This window comes from Giraffa tippelskirchi, chromosome 11 (genome assembly GCF_054371585.1).
Source record: "Giraffa tippelskirchi isolate mGirTip1 chromosome 11, T2T-mGirTip1v1.2.pri, whole genome shotgun sequence".
NCBI classification, from domain to species: Eukaryota; Metazoa; Chordata; class Mammalia; order Artiodactyla; family Giraffidae; genus Giraffa; species Giraffa tippelskirchi.
The window spans coordinates 61198039-61215574 of NC_137285.1; the positions used below are offsets into that span (position 1 = coordinate 61198039).

General features: G+C 39.8%; 1 protein-coding gene and 1 long non-coding RNA gene across 7 annotated transcripts in view; one reads left to right on the top strand and one right to left on the bottom strand.

Moving 5' to 3' along the window:
• The window catches only part of FHIP1A (FHF complex subunit HOOK interacting protein 1A), a 381881-nt gene that overhangs the window by 165025 nt on the left and 199320 nt on the right, over positions 1 to 17536 (top strand). For 5 of the 6 annotated variants that reach the window (XM_081544005.1, XM_081544003.1, XM_081544002.1 and 2 more), the window contains one exon: positions 10720 to 10859. The exons of the other annotated variant lie outside the window; for it this stretch is intronic. The gene's annotated coding sequence lies outside the window, so the exon portion shown is untranslated. The remainder of the gene's footprint in view (positions 1 to 10719; positions 10860 to 17536) is intronic. 6 annotated transcript variants of the gene reach the window in all.
• The window catches only part of LOC145526965 (uncharacterized), a 57600-nt gene that overhangs the window by 30998 nt on the left and 9066 nt on the right, over positions 1 to 17536 (bottom strand). The window lies entirely within an intron of this gene.

Consider the following 17536-nt stretch of genomic DNA (forward strand, 5'->3'; position numbering starts at 1 on the left):
ATATTTGAATGCCCACTTTTCACCAGAAATGCTTGATGTCTGTTGAGGTTGCATAAAATGTATAGTTGAAAAAGTAGTTTCATACCCAAGTTGTTCTAGTAGCTGAATCAGTATCAATTTTAGAGTTCAATTAATTAAAATGAAATAAACTTTCAGTCCCTTAGTCGCAGAAGCCACATTCCAAGTTTCAGTAACCTTGCATGGCTGGAGGTGACCTTGTTGGACAGTGTAGGGCTGGAGATTACCTCTTTGGGCTCCAGAACCAGTCTGTGGAGGCCATCTTCTAGTTCTTTTGCTTACTTAATTCATTTAGTGCAGGGCCATCTCTCAATGGCATCTCTAACTTGCACTTTATTTTTATAATTACTATTTTTTTGGCCATGCCTGCAGGAACTAGGATCTTAGTTCCCTGACCAGCGATTAAACCTATGCCCCCTGCATTGGAAGCATGGAGTCAGTCTTAACCACTGGACTGCCAGGGAAGTCCCATAAATTGTACTTTAGTATTTGTAAGATATATGAGCATTTTCTGTGGCCTAAAATCACCTGTCATTTGTTTTAAGGGTAAAGGGCAGGGAGTTGGAAGTTTGACTTGGGTTTCAGTCCTAGCTCTTCCACTGTATGATTTGACTTCATCTCTTTAAGCTTCAGCTTTCTTGTCTATAAAATGAATGTTCATTTGTTCATTCATTTGTTCTTTCATTCAACAAATATTAAGTAATTTCTGTGTGCCAGGCTTATCCTCGGTGCTGGAAAATGAGCAGTGAGCAAAGCAGACAAAACTTCTGCTCTCAATGGAGCTTACATGCTACTGGGGAGATGGAATATAAAATAATAGAAGTGAAATATAATATGCTAGATGGTGACGGTTGCTACAGAGAAAAATAGAACGGGCTCAGGGATAGAGTGACAAGATAGGAAGGTGATTCCTGTCTGTTTTACATGGTAGGCGGTAGACAGAAGGGCCTCCGTGTGGAGGTGCCGTGTCGGCAGAGATGTATATAAAGAGCGGAAGGGTATTTGAGGATTCCCGGGGACAGATGATCTCACGGAGCAGCAAGTCTGGCAGGCACCACAGAAGAGGCAGGGCAACGGGGAGAGAGGGGTTACAGAGGGTGAGGGCCCACGCAGCTGTGGTGCCAGCGCACGCTTCTTGGGGCGGCTTAGAGGGTGGGGTGAGGTGACCTTTGATATGCATTTTGCACTGAAAGAACAAAATGCCATAGCAAGTGAGGATTGTTGTAGGAATGCAGGAGGGTTCAGTAGTATGAAACTTATTAAAGATATTCATCATCTTGTTAAATATAAATAAAAAATAATCGTATGATCATTTTTATAGAAAAGGCATGCAATAAAATTCAATATTGATTATTGATTTCTTTTTTAAAACCCTCAAAATGTAGTAGGAAAATATCCTTAGTAAAATATGTTCTTCTCAACCTAAAAACCATCTCAGGCTTAACAGGAAATTTGTGACCATTAAAATCTGAAACAAAATAAAGATATCTACTGTTTTCACTCTTTATTAATGATATTTTGGAATCACAAGTTAATGCAAGTGTACAATAGAATGAAAAAGAAGTTAGAGAGGTTTGATGAATAGGAATATATGACTAGAATACTCCATGGAATCAAATGAAAAATTAACTATAAAGAGTAATCATATTTATAAATGTGCCTGGATGTCAAAATAATATGTCAACATTCATACCTTTTGGATATATTAACAACTAGTTTCAATGTTCAGTTCAGTTCAGTCACTGTCCGACTCTTTGCCACCCCATGGACTGCAGCACGCCAGGCTTCCCTGTTCATCACCAACTCCCGGAGCTTGCTCAGACTCATGTCAATCAAGTTGGTGATGCTATCCAACCAACGATGTCATCCATCCTCTGTTGTCCCCTCCACTAGCTTTGTTCATAGTGATGCTTCCTAAGGCCACTTGACTTCACATTCCAGGATGTCTGGCTCTAGGTGAGTGATCACACCATTATGTTTATTTGGGTCATTAAGGTCTTTTTTGTTTAGTTCTTCTGTGTATTCTTGCCACCTTTTCTTAATCTCTTCTGCTTCTGTTAGGTCCATACTGTTTCTGTCCTTTATTGTGCTCATCTTTGCATGAAATGTTCCCTTGATATCTCTAATTTTCTTGAAGACATCTCTAGTCTTTCCCATTCTATTGTTTTCCTCTATTTCTTTCCATTGATCTTTGAGGAAGGCTTTCTTATCTCTCCTTGCTCTTCTTTGGAACTCTGCATTCAGATGGATATATCTTTCCTTTTCTTCTTTGCCTTTCACTTCTCTTCTCTTCCCAGCTATTTGTAAGCCCTCCTCAGACAACCATTTTGCCTGTTTGCATTTCTTTTTCTTGGGGATGGTCTTGATCACTGCCTCCTATACAATGTCACCAACCTCTGTCCATAGTTCTCCAGGCACTCTGTCTATCAGAAATCTAATCCCTTGAATCTATTTCTCACTTCCACTGTATAATTGTAAGGGATTTGATAAAAGTCATACCTGAATGGGCTAGTGGTTTTTGTTACATTCTTCAATTTAAGTCTGAATTTTGCAATAAGGAGTTCATGATCTGAGCCACAGTCAGCTCCCAGTCTTGTTTTTGCTGACTGTGTAGAGCTTCTCCATCTTTGGCTGCAAAGAATATAATCAGTCTGATTTTGGTGTTGACAATATGGTGATGTCCATGTGTAGAGTTTAAATGTAGTTAAAGAAAAAACAATTACCCTAAAAAAGTATTAAATACCTAAGAATAAACTTAAGGAATATGTAAGATACGTATGAAGGTATTGAAAAGTGCTCCTGAAGGGGATACATAAATGATATGAGGCCTGTCATATTCTGGAATATAGAGATGCTGGTTCTCCTTAAATTAATGTGTATGTTTAATGCAATTCCACTAAAAATAACAAGATTTTCAGGGGCTAAACAACCTTATTCTGTGCTCATATGGAAAAATAAGTAAGCATGAATAGCTCGGCCATTTCTGAGAAGAGATTAAAACATACTGCAAAATTACAATAATTGAAACATTTGTATTACTAAATGTCATGTTTAGTATATGACAAAAGATGGCATTTCAAGTTAATTGGAGAAAGATGCTCTGTTCAATAAATAGTGGTCGGATAACCAGGTGGCCATCTGGAGTGGGGAAAGAAAAGGCTATTTAGAGCAGTATCTCAAGTGTTAAGCAAAATCGATCTATGTTAAACAGAAATTTAAAAAATATTTTATGGAAGAAAGCATGGGAAAGTTATTTTATAATCTTGGAGTACATATGGGCTTTCTAAGTAAGAGAGAAAAAAGAGAAGCCATAAAAGAGATTAATAAACTTGATTACTTTAAAAAACTAACAGAAAAAAATTCTGCATAAAAGAAGACTTAAGATAATTGGGAGAAAATTTTTGCTTCTCATACCGCAAAGGGACTAATTTCCTAATGAAGAGTTTCTGCAGATCCAGAAGAACAATTCCAACAACCCAGTAGAAAAATGGACAACAGATATGAATAGTCTATAGGAAGAAAAATAATGGTGTTTTTTAAACATATTGAGAAGAAGCTTAACCTGCTCATTTTAAGAGATATGCACATTACAACTAAACCAAGATACGATTTATCACTGTTTGATGGGCAAAGATTAGGAAATTGTATAACCTATTCTGTAGAGAGAATGAGTGCAAAACAATAGTCTCTTTTGTGGGCAATTTGGCAAAATCTATAGTATGAAAAGGGCTTCCCATTGACTCAGTGGTGAAGAATCCACCTGCGAAGCAGGAGATACTGGTTCTGTTGCAGGAAGGGGGACCCCTTCCAGGGCCCGAAACCGGGCTTTCGTCTAACACTTGGAAATGAATTGTCAGAGCAGACACATGTGCTGACAAAGCAAGAGATTTTATTGGGAAAGGGCACCCAGGCGGAGAGCAGTAGGGTAAGGGAACCCGGGAGAACAGCTCTGCCACATGGCTCACAGCCTCCGGTTTTATGGTGATGGATTAGTTTCTGGGTTGTCCTTAGCCAATCATTCTGACTCAGAGTCCTTCCCTGGGGGTGCATGCCTTGTTCAGCCAAGATGGACGCCAGAGAGGATTCTGGGAGGTGGTCGGACATGTGGTGTCTGCTTTCGACCTTTCTGGAACTCTTTCGGTTGGTGGAGGCTTATTAGTTCCGTGTTCCTTACCAGGACGTCCTGTCGTAAAACAACTCGTGCAAATGGTTACTATGGTGCCTGGCCAGGGTGGGCGGTTTCAGTGAGTGTGCTTCCCCTAACAGTTCGATCTCTGGGTTGGGAAGATGCCCTGGGAAAGGAAATGGTATCCCACTCCAATATTCTTTCCTGGGAGATCCCATGGACCAAGGAGTCTGGTGGGCTTGAAAAAGTGTCAGATGTGACTTAGTAATGAAACAACAACAGTAGTATGAAAAAACTCATATTCCTTGAATCAGAATTCTAGTTCTAGAAATTTATCCTAGGTAAGTGTGCAAATACACTCCTCTAGATATACATACATTCATATATACTATGCATGTATCCTACATATACATACATGTTGCATGTATGAGAAAGTGATTTATGTACAAATATACTTATTGTAGTAGTGTTTATAAAATGGCTAAAGACGGGAAACAACCAAAATGTTCAACGTGGGAGACTGAATTAATACATTGCATTAACAACTGCTGTTAGAAAACTGTGCAGTTTACATTAGAAAACTGTGTAGTCATATAAAAAAATACCAGTGAATCTCTTTATGTATCATTTTGGAAACATTGCCAGTATATGCTGTTTGGTGAAAAATGCAAGGTGCAGAACAGTGTATATGACATTTTTATTTGTTAAAAATGTTTTGCTCATTTATGAATAGGTACAGTCTCTGGGAGGTATAATTTGAATTTGAATACATCCTACCCCTTCTCAAAAAAATTGTATCTAGCACAGTGCCTTGCACTTAGCACTTCCTACTTGATGGTGGTAGTTATTTTCATTGTAGTCACAGGGTTCCTTTACCTCAAGAGTTGATTTTTGACACTTGGGTCTGGAAGAGCAAGCCGTTCTCACTATAAATGCTGCTCAATGAGTGTCATTGTCATTCATCAAAAATGCTGTATGTGCTTCCTGAAGGATGCTTCTTGGAGGATGTCAGTACAGGATCTGCAAACCAAAGATGGCAAAGAAGATCGGGAAGCATATTAAACAAAACTAAGTGGGCTTCTTTTTTTAGGCCTTCTTAGAACCTTAATATGGAGAAGGCACTGGTGACTCACTCCAGTACTCTTGCCTGGAAAATCCCATGGACGGAGGAGCCTGGTAGGCTGCAGTCCATGGGGTTGCTAAGAGTTGGACACGACTGAGCGACTTCACTTTCATTTTTCCTTTCATATATTGAAGAAGGAAGTGGCATCCCACTCCAGTGTTCTTGCCTGGAGAACCCCAGGGATGGGGGAGCCTGGTGGGCTGCCGTCTGTGGGGTCACACAGAGTTGGACACGACTGAAGCGACTTAGCAGCAGCAGCAGCAGCAGAGCCTTAATAAACTTAACAATAATGCACGTTGTGAATATTCAAGAGGGATATTTCAGAATGTAAGTGAAGCAAGTGAAGTGAAAGTCACTCCATGGTGTCCGACTCTTTGTGACCCCATGTACTAGAGCCCATGGACTGAGCTCCCTGCCCATGAAATTCTCCAGGCAAGAATATCGGAGTGAGTAGGCATTCCATTCTCCAGGGGATCTTCCTGGCCCAGGATTAAACTCAGGTCTTCCTCATTGCAGGCAGATTCTTTACTATGTGAGCCACCAGGGACGCCCAATATCAAGAGGGATATTTTAGAATGTTGCATTTTCCAAACCTACTTGAATACAACAACAACTACTACTTTTTTTTTTCTTTAAGAAACAGGAGTAGTTGTTGCAGGAAGTGTCACTTTAATGCTTAGATTTCGATTTTGTTCACCGTTGTTCCTCATTTTGACCATTGTTCATTCATTCCTGAGACGCCTGCAGTCTCTCTGTTTGCTCTTCCGCCTCTGTGACATGCTGCAGTTCACTCATTCATTTTGTGGCTGGGACCTTCCCAAAGCATTCAAATAAAACTGCGTTTCTTGAGTGAAGAAGAGAATCTATATAATTAGTGTAAAATCTCAGGAGTCAATTGGATGGAAATTGAAGATTAAAGCTTCATTTGATTGAGCTTTCCACAAAGCTTTAAAAATTTTGCTGTTTGGAGAAAGGAATGAAATGGACTTAATGGGTAAGTAGTTGAGGAATTGTGAGTTTAACATAGAGAAGATCTGGGTTCTACCTCTGTCTTCCCTGTTTACCAGCATTTACTTGTGAACACGTCACCTACCTTGTGCATGCTGAGTCTCTTCAGTCGTGTCTGAGTCTTTGTGACGCCATGGACTGTAGCCCACTAGGCAGCTCTGTCTTTTGATTTGCCAGGCAAGAATATTGGAGTGGGTTGCCATGCCATCCTCCAGGGGATCTTCCTGACCCAAGGATTGAAACTTCATCTCTTATGTCTCCTGCATTGTCTGACAGATTCTTTACTACCAGCACCACCTGGGAAGCCCTGTCCCCTACCTTTCCTGTGGTTTATTTTTGTCACCTATAAAATTCAGGGATTGGGCTTAGGTCCATCCATTTTAAGACTCTCGAATTATTATTAATATGCTTGAGTGGAATCAGGGAAGATTGTGGGCCTCAGTAGAACATTTTGTTCTTATCTGCAAGTTTTCACATTACTTGTCTCAGTTCAGCTCTTTTGGAGAATGAAATTATTCAATAATCAGCTCATCGTCAACGCTACAAATTTGAAAACTTCTTGAATCGTTTGAGGCTTGTACTTGATTGATTGATTTGTTAATTACTCTCCAGGAAAGCACTTGATTATAGCACGGGTCAATTAATCCAGTGCTATGGAAAAATCCACACCTCCTAATAAAAACGCCCCTCTGCATTCATTTTGCCGATACAGGGAGAAATCTGCAGCATGGCTATTAATTCTCTTCCCTTCTCCGCCCACAACATGCACAGCATTCATCTGGTGGTTTGCTGGGCTTTTTGTGCACTCACTCCCCACCTATTAGCAGATTTCTGAGCTCAGCAAGTAGAGGTCTGCATTCACCGAGTTTATGCCATCCGCAGATGAGGTTTAAATTTTGTCCCTGTTTTGAAATTAGGGAAATGACATAGCCATTGCATAGCAGGACTGTGAACCTGAATTTGGTTTTGTTAAGTGCAGGTAGAATGTTTTGTTAGAAGGAAAGCGCTTGCCTGGGCAGAGATGTGGGTGTGACTCAATCGTGAACTGCCAACTCCTCACCCCCTTACTAGCAGGAGATGTATTTTGTTTTTAAGGGAAGTGACAAGAGAGAATTATAAAGACCCAGTGAATTTTAAGAGAGTCCTTTCAATTTAATTCTGTTTAACCTTGCTTTCCATGTCATCCTGTGCATTACTCTAAAGGAGCCCAACTTCCTTTGAAGTCTCAAAGCGTGGCTGCTGGTGGAATTCTGCTGGTAAAATATGAGTGATTCTCAGTAAGCCCTCCCTGATACACAGGGATGCCTTGCTACCCAAGCAAAAGCATATGTGTGTGAGTGCCTATAAAATAGTGAAAGGGCTGAATGTATGGTAATGGATACTGAAGTGGGAGGAGTGTTTCTCATGAATTAGAGATGCCCTTTCATAATTCAAGAGTCACAAAATGAGAAAAGGCTTGACATCACCTGAAAAGCATCTGGAAGCAATCTGTAATTCTTAAGAGGCAATAGGAGAGCCTGTCTCTCTCCAGTACATGATAATAAAACAGTTCATGTGGGATTATGGAAGAAGTAGAATTCTCTCTTACTTGTAAGTCATTGTAAAATGGCTTGAGATTAAATGTCCAGAGATTTGATTATGAATTATACTTTGAGGTCATAGGTGCTTAATATTGGAGTCGAGCAAAGAAGGCAGATTTGAAGGTACTGAAGAAATTTTAATGTGAAGAATTTGTTTATTTGCATGTAAAGTGTTATCCCTTGCCTCTCAGGCCCCATACACACTTTTTCTGTATATGAAAACTGTACCCAGTTTTGAAGACTTTGGTCACATTGAGGTCCCTCTCTTCATCTTTATCCCTTTCACGAAACATATGTTATAAGAAACGAGTTCCAAGCCTTTGAGGCATCTGTAGGTCAAACATACACACAAAACCTCTCATAGTGACTTCTAGGGAACCATCTTTTAATATGCCGGACTGTTACAGAAAAATTATGTTAATGAGGGGTGCGTCCTTATTACACAGAGATTTTGAAAAGACCTGGTGTATTTGTTATACCAGTCAGTCCTAAAGGAAATCAACCCTGAATATTCATTGGAAGGACTGATGCTGAAGCTCCAGTACTTTGGCCACCTGATGCAAAGAGCTGACTCATTGGAAAAGATGCTGATCCTGGGAAAGATTGAAGGCAGGAGGAGAAGGGGATGACAGAGGACAAGATGGTTGGATGGCATCATCAACTCAATGGACATGAGTTTGCACAAACTCTGGGAGATAATGATGAACAGGAAAGCCTGGCGTGCTGAAGTCCATGGGATCACAAAGAGTTGGAAACGATTTAGCAACTGAACAACATTTGTTGTACTGAAACTGTGTAGTGTCATTTCAGGGGGGCCTCTGAAGAGCCCCAGTATTACAGTCCTTTATGTCTCAGTGTAGAAAAGAATTCAGCAAGAGACAAAGTGATAGATAAGGAAGTGATTTATTAAAATAGAACACTTGTGAGGTTTACAAGCATGTGGGCAAGAAATGACGCACCCTAAGAACTTACTGGGCTACAGTTTTATAATCAAAGGAAAAGTAGGGCGGGGGAGAAGAACTTCTTTGTCTCTCTTGGGTAGACATCATGCTTCCATCATCAGCTCCTCCTCCAGGTTGGGCAGGGGAGTTTTCTTGTCCCTGCATGGTCAAGCTAGGTCCACAAATTATTGTTTTTTATGTGTGCAGAGAGTATGTCCTAGGGATCATTAACTTAATGAGCTCACTGGGCGGGATGTGAGGTTTATGCCACCATTGTTATATTGTTTTGGGGCATGTCTTGCGCTTCTGTTGCATGGCTGTGTGTTAAGCAAGCCTGCTTGGTTTTGTGGGTAAGCAGACCTTCTCTCCTGAGTAATCATTAACTTACAGGGGTCTCCCATATTATTTTTACTTATAGTCCCCCCAGTGTAATTAATTGTTTGCAAAGTAGGGACCTACTTTGTCCCTTTACTCTGTCCCTATCAGTACTAGATTCTGACTTGAATTGCTCACCTTAACCCATCTAAAGTTGGGGAAATACTTCTAATTATATTAGAACAAAGTGCTTCCTGTTTCTTGCTTTGCATTGGTGATTGTGATCATATGGAATTACAACATTGTATTCTGTGTTTTCTTTCTTCTTTATATGATAAATGATGTTTTCCCCACTTTGTTAAAATTCAGAATTTTCTGATGGTTGACAAAATTGTGTAAAGTAAATTAGGTCATTTTGTCAAATTTACTTAACTCTCCTTTCCCAGTTATTAGGCACTTAATATGGTTCCTATGCTTAAAATTTACATATAGTATCTATTGCTATATTAAAATGTGTTTTTTTTCTTGGTCATTTTTCTCTGGCTTCCACCTGTTCCTATCTATTAGCTTCCTCTTTCACTTTGTTTAGCATTTGCATCAGCTTCCCTGGTGGCTCAGACAGTAAAGTGTCCGCCTATAATGCAACAGACCCAGGTTCATTCCCTGGGTCAGGATCTCCTGGAGAAGGCAATGGCACCCCACTCCAGTACTCTTGCCTGGAAAGTCCCATGGATGGAGGAGCCTGGTGGGCTACAGTCCATGGGGTCTCAAAGAGTCGGACACGACTGAGTGACTTCACTTTCTTTCTGCCTTTTGAGGTCTCTGTGCTTGGGGTTAGTCTCTGCTGTGCTCTCTAGGACACCGCTAGGTTATGTTCTCTGTACTGTTTGGTTCAGGTGGGACAATTTCCCAGCTTCCTTTTTTGGGGAACCCAGGCCCCCTGTACTAGAAGTGCTGCATCTTAGCCACTGTATCACCAGGGAACCCCCTTCTCAGCCTTCTTCAAGCTCATGTTTTTCTGAATATATGGTCAGGAGGCCATGTAACTGTACTGTGAAGCATCTTCCCAGGTAGGCGTGATCACATGAGATCTGTGTCTAAAACCAAAGTAAACTTTGCCCATGGGATGGCAAAAAAATTGAACTTTCAACTGTCAATATTTGAATAGGTCAGAGGTGCCAGGGAATATCTGGCGAATATCACACCTTTAAAGAGAAGCAGGCTGTGAAGTTTCTTGCTATTTTATATTTTGTTCTCATTATAATGTTATGTTGCTGATGCATGGATATGGGTTTATTTGGTTCCACATTTTTTTTTTTTCTCTTCTGAAAGAAGTATATAATTACTTACCATCTCTTGGAGGACAGAAGAATCCTTCTCTCCTTTCTGCTGCCCAGTGGGAGTCTGTCATATTTGGCTAGCATTCAGACTTCTAAATAAAGATTCAATTTTTGCTTATAACTTAAAAAAAAAATAAGTGCAATCTGAGGCAGAGCCACTCAGTATGCAACAAATGGTGGTAGCTGGGAGGGGAGAGAGCCTAGAGAAAAATTGATTGGGTTTTTATAGTTTATTGATGACTGTGGGTCTCTCTTTTTGTTTTTTTAGTTGTTTTCTATAGATTTTGGAAATATTCTTCTGGGATTTGCCAGCAGTGCCAAGTGTTGAAAAAATCTTTTCTGCCCTTCCGATAGAGTGAAGTGAGCAGACATAATCTAGCAGAAGTCTGGTGAAGAGAGCAATCACAGGTAATGTCTTTTCTTATTACTACTGATGTGTGTTCAGTAATGTTCAGTAACAAATTAAAGAAAAGTAAGCCTACTTGAATTTACACATCCAAGTGCCGACAGAAGAAAAACACACGACTTGAGAGTTTTGAATTAAGTTTTTTTCCGGGACCTTACTGAAGACTATAGCCCAGGAGACAGCCTCTCAGATATCTTTGAGGAACTGCTCCAGAGAGGTAGGGGAAACCAGGATGTGTAGGCGTGTTGAGCTTTAAAAAAAACGAAACAAAACGTGTAGTCAAGCATCAAAAGATAACTGCTAATCACAGAAATAAACATTGCACATTAATGACTTTAGTGCCTTTTTACTTATGAGGAAATGCAAGAATCTGGGCTCAATGAAATTATTCGTTAGATGTGCATCTTAATTATCTGGGGCCAGTACCCATAGCACAGGATGCTTCCTGTTTTTCTGTATCCTGAATCCCCTTGGGGCGTACCATCAGTGGGAGCAGGGGTGCTGCAGTGGCTGATGGCTTGGTCCTTGTTTACTGGAATGACAGTCAACATTCCTTGTCCACAGAGGTGAACATTATCTTGTTCAAAGCAGTCTTTCTGAGACTTTGCACTCTCTCGTCTACTCAAAACGTTAAAAAAAAAATTATTTATCTGACTACGCTGGATCTTAGTTACTGCATGTGAACTCTTGGTCACACCTGTGGGATCAAACCCAGCTCCTTGCATTAGGAGTGTGGCATCTTAGCCACTGGCCCACCAGGGAGGTCCCAGAGATTTTTTTTTCTTTGGGAACTGCATCTAAATCCTCTGGGGCATTCTTTTAAGCATCCTATTTTCTGTGGTGGCAAATGTAAACCCTCAGAGGGTGTTTTTGGAAGTAGTCTAAAGTTCTGCAGAGCTATGGGATCTGGGAAGTTGTAATTTTGATCAAAAACCAGAAAGGGGAATAATGTAATGAAACCAGTTTCTCTCTATATAATTTGTATGTGTGTTTGAAGTCTTATACACTGTATTGAAAGTTACTTCTAAAAAGAGGTGACTGAGTTTCACACAGTCATATAATAGTATTGTTATTAGACTTATAGCTTACAGAGAAGCGATGCTGTTCGTTTGTATGTAAATATTGCTATTCTTTCTTATTAAAATTGATCAATTTGTCAATTGTTTATCAGGTTGAATAAGATGAGATTTAATTTCCTTATAAGATATACTTTTAAGGCTCTGTAATTTGCATCTTATTGGAGGTGTGTTTTGCATTGTTTCTTAAAGTGTTGTTATAGTACTTATTAAAAATGCACAATGAAAATTCAAATTAGTAAGAGTAGGTGCCAAATCTAGTGTGTCATAATCTGAATCAGAGTGCTAGGGGGAAGGGCTTAGGAATCTGCATTTTACAAGTGACTACCACCCAAGACGGACACTGCCAATGGAATGAAAGCATACTTCCACCTAATCTTTGTATTTTTGGATTTAAAGGTATTACAATCACCTTGACTTTTGCTTTGAATAAAACAATGCTAGTATTTTTAGTATACTGTTTTGACACACGATTATGTTCTCAAGTGGGCTCCCCTGGTGACTTAGCTGGTAAAGAATCCGCCTGCAGTGCAGGAGACCTGGGTTCCATAGCTGGGTTGGGAAGATGCCCTGGAGGAGGGAACAGCTACCCACTCCAGAATTCTTGCCTGGAGAATTCCATGGACTGTAGAGTCCATGGAGTCTCAAAGAGCCGGACACGACTGAGCAACTTTCACTTATGTTCTCAAATTGCATGTTGTTAGATCAAATTACTGTTATTTGAACTTTATGTCTCAATTTAAAATGAATATATTTTTCCTTGGATGCAAGTGGATTAATTTGTTTTTGACAGCTAGATGCCAAATGCTAAGTTTTATGAAATATCTTCTTGATTTGCTAGTAAGTCGTACCTCAGGTATCTTACTCAGATCGTGGTAAAGAGTAATGGGGTAGGTATTAGAGGCTCCTGGAGTCTGTGCTTTGCTACTATAGCATCCAGTCCAGCATTGTTCGGTAAACATTGTGATGAAAGCTTTGCTGTGCAGTTTATGGTTCAGACAGACCAAATCTTTTCTCTATACTATTCAGAGATTTTATGAAGTTCTTTGAATCCCCCAAATAAAAGAAAGTATTAATATTAGATACTAGACTTTGATAGAATATTTTCATTGCCATGTACATTCTTTAGTAATCCTTCCTATAAAGTTATTAATTTTACAGAAAGTAAGCTTTGTGTATAAAGTGTGTTATTTTTTAGATATTTTCAATCTAGAAAATTTATTTATAAACAGTATAAATAAATCATTTACTTGTCGTATTTATTTATAAATAGAAATATTTCATAAATTTATTTATTGATATTATAAATAAATATTGACATATTTTTAGGTATTTTATAATCAGATTATACCTTTACTTTAAAAGACACATGCAGTATTATATCATTCTATGTATGTTAATATTAAGAGATAATATACTTTATATAAGATAAAAATGACTATAGATTTATGTTAAGGCCATTATAAGAAAATATTTCATTAAGTTTATACTTAAAAATTGTGTTAAAGCACACAAGATAAAACTTACCATTTTAACCATTTTTAAGTGTATAGTTCCAATAAGTATATTCACACTGTTGTGAAACCAGTTTCCATAATGAAACTCTGTAGCCATTAAACAACTGTTCATTCTCCCCACGCCCTGCACCTGGCAACCACCATTCATTTTTTTTGTCTCTGTGAATTTAACTGTTCTATGTACCTCATGGAAGTGGATTCATACAATATTTGTCTTCTTGTGACAAGCATATTTTACTTAGAGTAATATTCTCACAGTTCATCCATATTGTAGCATTTGTTAGAATTTCCTCCCTTTTTAAGGCTGAATAATATTTCTTACACACACACACACACACACACACGCAGATTACATTTTGTTTATCCATTCATTCATTGATGGACATCTGGGTTGCTTCAACCTTTTGAATGTTATGAATAAGCTACTTGTACATAGGTGTGTAAATAATCTATTTGCATTCCTGCTTTCAGCTGTTTTGGATATATATCTTACAGTGGACTAGCTGGGTCACATATTAATTCTATTTTTAATTTTTTGAAGGACCACCTTACTGTTTTCCACAGCAGCCAAGCCATTTTATATTTCTACCAGAAGTACACAAGCATTCCAGTTTCTCCATATCCTCACCACCACTGGGTTTTAGTATTTTTTTGTTTTTGTTTTTGATGATGATGGCCATCCTGATGTGTATGAAGTGATGTCGTATGGTTTTGATTTGCATTTCAATAATGATTAGTGATGTTAAACATCTTTTCAAATACTTGTTAGCCATTCATGTATGGATAAATGTTTAGTCAAGTCTTTTGCCCATATTTTAATCAGATTGTTTGTCTTTTTGTTGTTGAGTTACAGGAGTTCTTTATATGTTCTGAATATTAACTCTTTATCAGATATATGGTTTACAATTAAGATTTGGGGCTTCCCTAGTAGCTTAGCTGGTAAAAAATCTGCCTGCAGTGCAAAAGACTCCAGTTTGATTCCTGAGTCAGAATCCGCTGGAGAAGGGATAGGCTACCCACTCCAGTATTCTTGGGCTTCCCTGGTAGCTCAGCTGGTGAAGAATCCACCTCCAGTGTGGGAGACCTGGGTTTGATCCCTGGGTTGGGAAGATCCCCTGGAGAAGGGAAAGGCTACCCACTCCAGTATTCTGGCCTGGGTTCACAAAGAGTTGGACGTGACTGAACGACTTTCACTTTCACTTTCTTTAGACTAAGATTTAATAATTGACAGTAGGCATAGAGCCTGTGTTTAAATTTTAAGTTGTTTGATTGGCAGTTACATTATATTTGGGATTTGATTATGGTAAACTCTGAATTTTGGTCTTCAGGTAGGTGGGTTAGTGTGTGTGTGTCTTGTCACAGGGCTTGACAAAGGAGAGATCCTCTAATGTCTTAGGAAGTTTTAGTTTGAAAACCATAAGCAGAATCAACATTTTTATGGTGAAGGATAGCTAGTAATGAATCCTGGGAAAAAAAACTTAATGACAATTCAAACCATTAACCTGTCTGGGTAGCCTGTTTTTGCCTCTAAGCTCAAAAAAGTGGTATATTTGTTGACAGAAGGATATTAGACTGACTTTGAAAAGTTCAAAACCCAGACCTTGTGCCTTTAGAAGTGAGGTTATTTTGGGGAAGACAGGAGGGTGTTGGGAGTTGGGTGGGAGGGGTCCAAAAGCAAACATACGTAACAAAGAGGGAAGCCTGGGCAAAGATGCTCAGAAGGTAGAGGGAACAGCTTAGCTGGATGTAGGAGTCCCATGGATATTGAAAGGATCTAACCCTTGGATGTATTACTTTCTTCGAAGGAAATGACAGCAGATACTAGAGGTAGCACAGCAACAACCACAAGTGGGAAATGGGCTTGAAAAGGGGTGAAAACAATATGATATAAAATGTGCATGACAGCCCCAAGGGGATGTCGCCAGTGGGATTCATCATTATGGATTTTGGAGGTGTGCTCAGAACCATGAGACAAATAGCAGGTAGACAAGAGGCAATTACAGATCTTCTGAGCTGCTGAGAGATATGAATGTAGTGTTTCAGGGCTAAGAGCTGTCTACAGGAGCAGAGAGGAGCAGTTAGAGTGGGTTAGAATGCTGTTCTTTCTAATGTAATACCAGAAGGTCTGAGTCATGCAGAATTAAGGTGGTGGTGGTGAGGGGAGAATGTTTCTCTGTGGCTTCTCTGGCTTTGTGTGGAACCAATGGGAAACCACGTTTGAAAGTTGTTTTGAATAAAAATGTAGCCTCAAGACTGTTTGGGGATTAGATTTCCTGAGTAAATAACACAAAAAGATACTTAAAAGTGACTTCTTACAGTCAAATAATCGAAACAGCTGCCTAATGCTGTCATTCGGAACATACTTTTTCATAATTCTATGGATTTTAAAATTATGACCTGTCTCTACCCTGTTTTGTGAATTTAGTCTATTTATTCAGTCATTTTGGTCTCTTCTCCCTGACCCTTGTAATTTCATTCTAGCTTAGTTTAGTCTGGGTCTTTTCCAGCTTTCTGTGTTTTTTCTGATTGACCAGAAGGGCTTAGAATACATGTGTGAAGTTTATATTTCGTCATGTTTTCTTTTTCATTTTCAGCATCATTTCTGAAATGCACTACTTTTCTTTAAGGGTACAGGTCTCATTGAGTTGATGTACATAGAGTGTTAGTCGCTCAGTCGTGTCTGACTCTTTGAGACCCCATGGACTGTAGCCCCCCAGGCTCCTCTGTCCATGGAATTCTCCAGGCAAGAATACTGGAGTGGGTTGCCATTCCCTTTTCTGGGATCCCTTTTGATCCCGACCCGGGGATCAAACCCGAGTCTGATACATATACACAATGAGTTTCCCTCATTGCAGGCAGATTCTTTACCGTCTAAGCCACCAGGGAAGCCCTTAGGAGACTCTCTAATGACTAGTCCAGAGCAGAGATTCTCAAAGGGTGGTCCCTAGGTGAGCAGCAGCAGCCTCACCTCATGCTTGTTAGAAACGTGAATTCTTGGGCTGAATCAGAAACTCCTAGAGTAGTCTCAAAAATTTGTATTTAACAAGCTCTCTGGGTGATTCTGATACAAGTTAGAGTGTGAGGACTGCCCTACCTGTCTCATTAGCTGTGTGCAGTTGTCCAGGCTATTCATTTTCTCTATCCCTTGGTCTCCTGATCAGACAGACAGATCAGGGGTTCCCAGATGTTGGTGTGCGCATGAATGGTCTGGTCAGTGTCTTTAACACATTTCAGAGAGCAGTACACTTTCCCTAACCTTCTACCCAGGGATCCGGATGCAGTGGTCTTAGATTCAGATGCAGTTATCTGCTTTACAGAGGGCTTTCCAGAATACATCTCATATCTGGAATCTGGACCAATGGCTATCTCTCTTTCCTCCATGCGCCAAAGTGATGTGATTTAAAGTGGCTTTTCAGGTTCAGTAACTGAAAGCTTAGGGGCCAGTTGAACTTTATTTTCAAAATGCAATTTGGATTATTTTTCAGTAAAGCCACTGTGTTCTAGTTTCTTTCCTTAAAAAATGTGATTCTTTCTTGGCCACTCAGGTTACTGTATGAGAGTTTTCTCAGGCTTAGCCCCCATTGATAAAGCAGTTTTCTTGGACAGTTTGCTCACTAAAAGAGCCCTCTGCTGCTGCTGCTGCTAAGTCGCGTCAGTCGTGTCCGACTCTGTGCGACCCCATAGACGGCAGCTCACCAGCTTCCCCCGACCCTGGGATTCTCCAGGCAAGAACACTGGAGTGGGTTGCCATCTCCTCCTCCAGTGCATGAAAGTGAAAAGTGAAAGTGAAGTCGCTCAGTCGTGTTTGACTCTTCGCGACCGCATGGACTGCAGCCTATCAGGCTCCTCCGTCCATGGGGTTTCCCAGGCAAGAGTACTGGAGTGGGGTGCCATTGCCTTCTCCAAAAGAGCCCTCTGCCTCTTATCAAGTTGGAGATTTCACTCTGGGGCTCTTATGATGATTTACGAACAATGTTAATACACTGTAAATACTGGTTCTTAGGGAATGCTGATTTTTATTTAGATCTTTTTGTCCCTACCCTTGATTTCCAGTCTCTAAGCTAGTGCCCCGTGCAAGATGGTGTG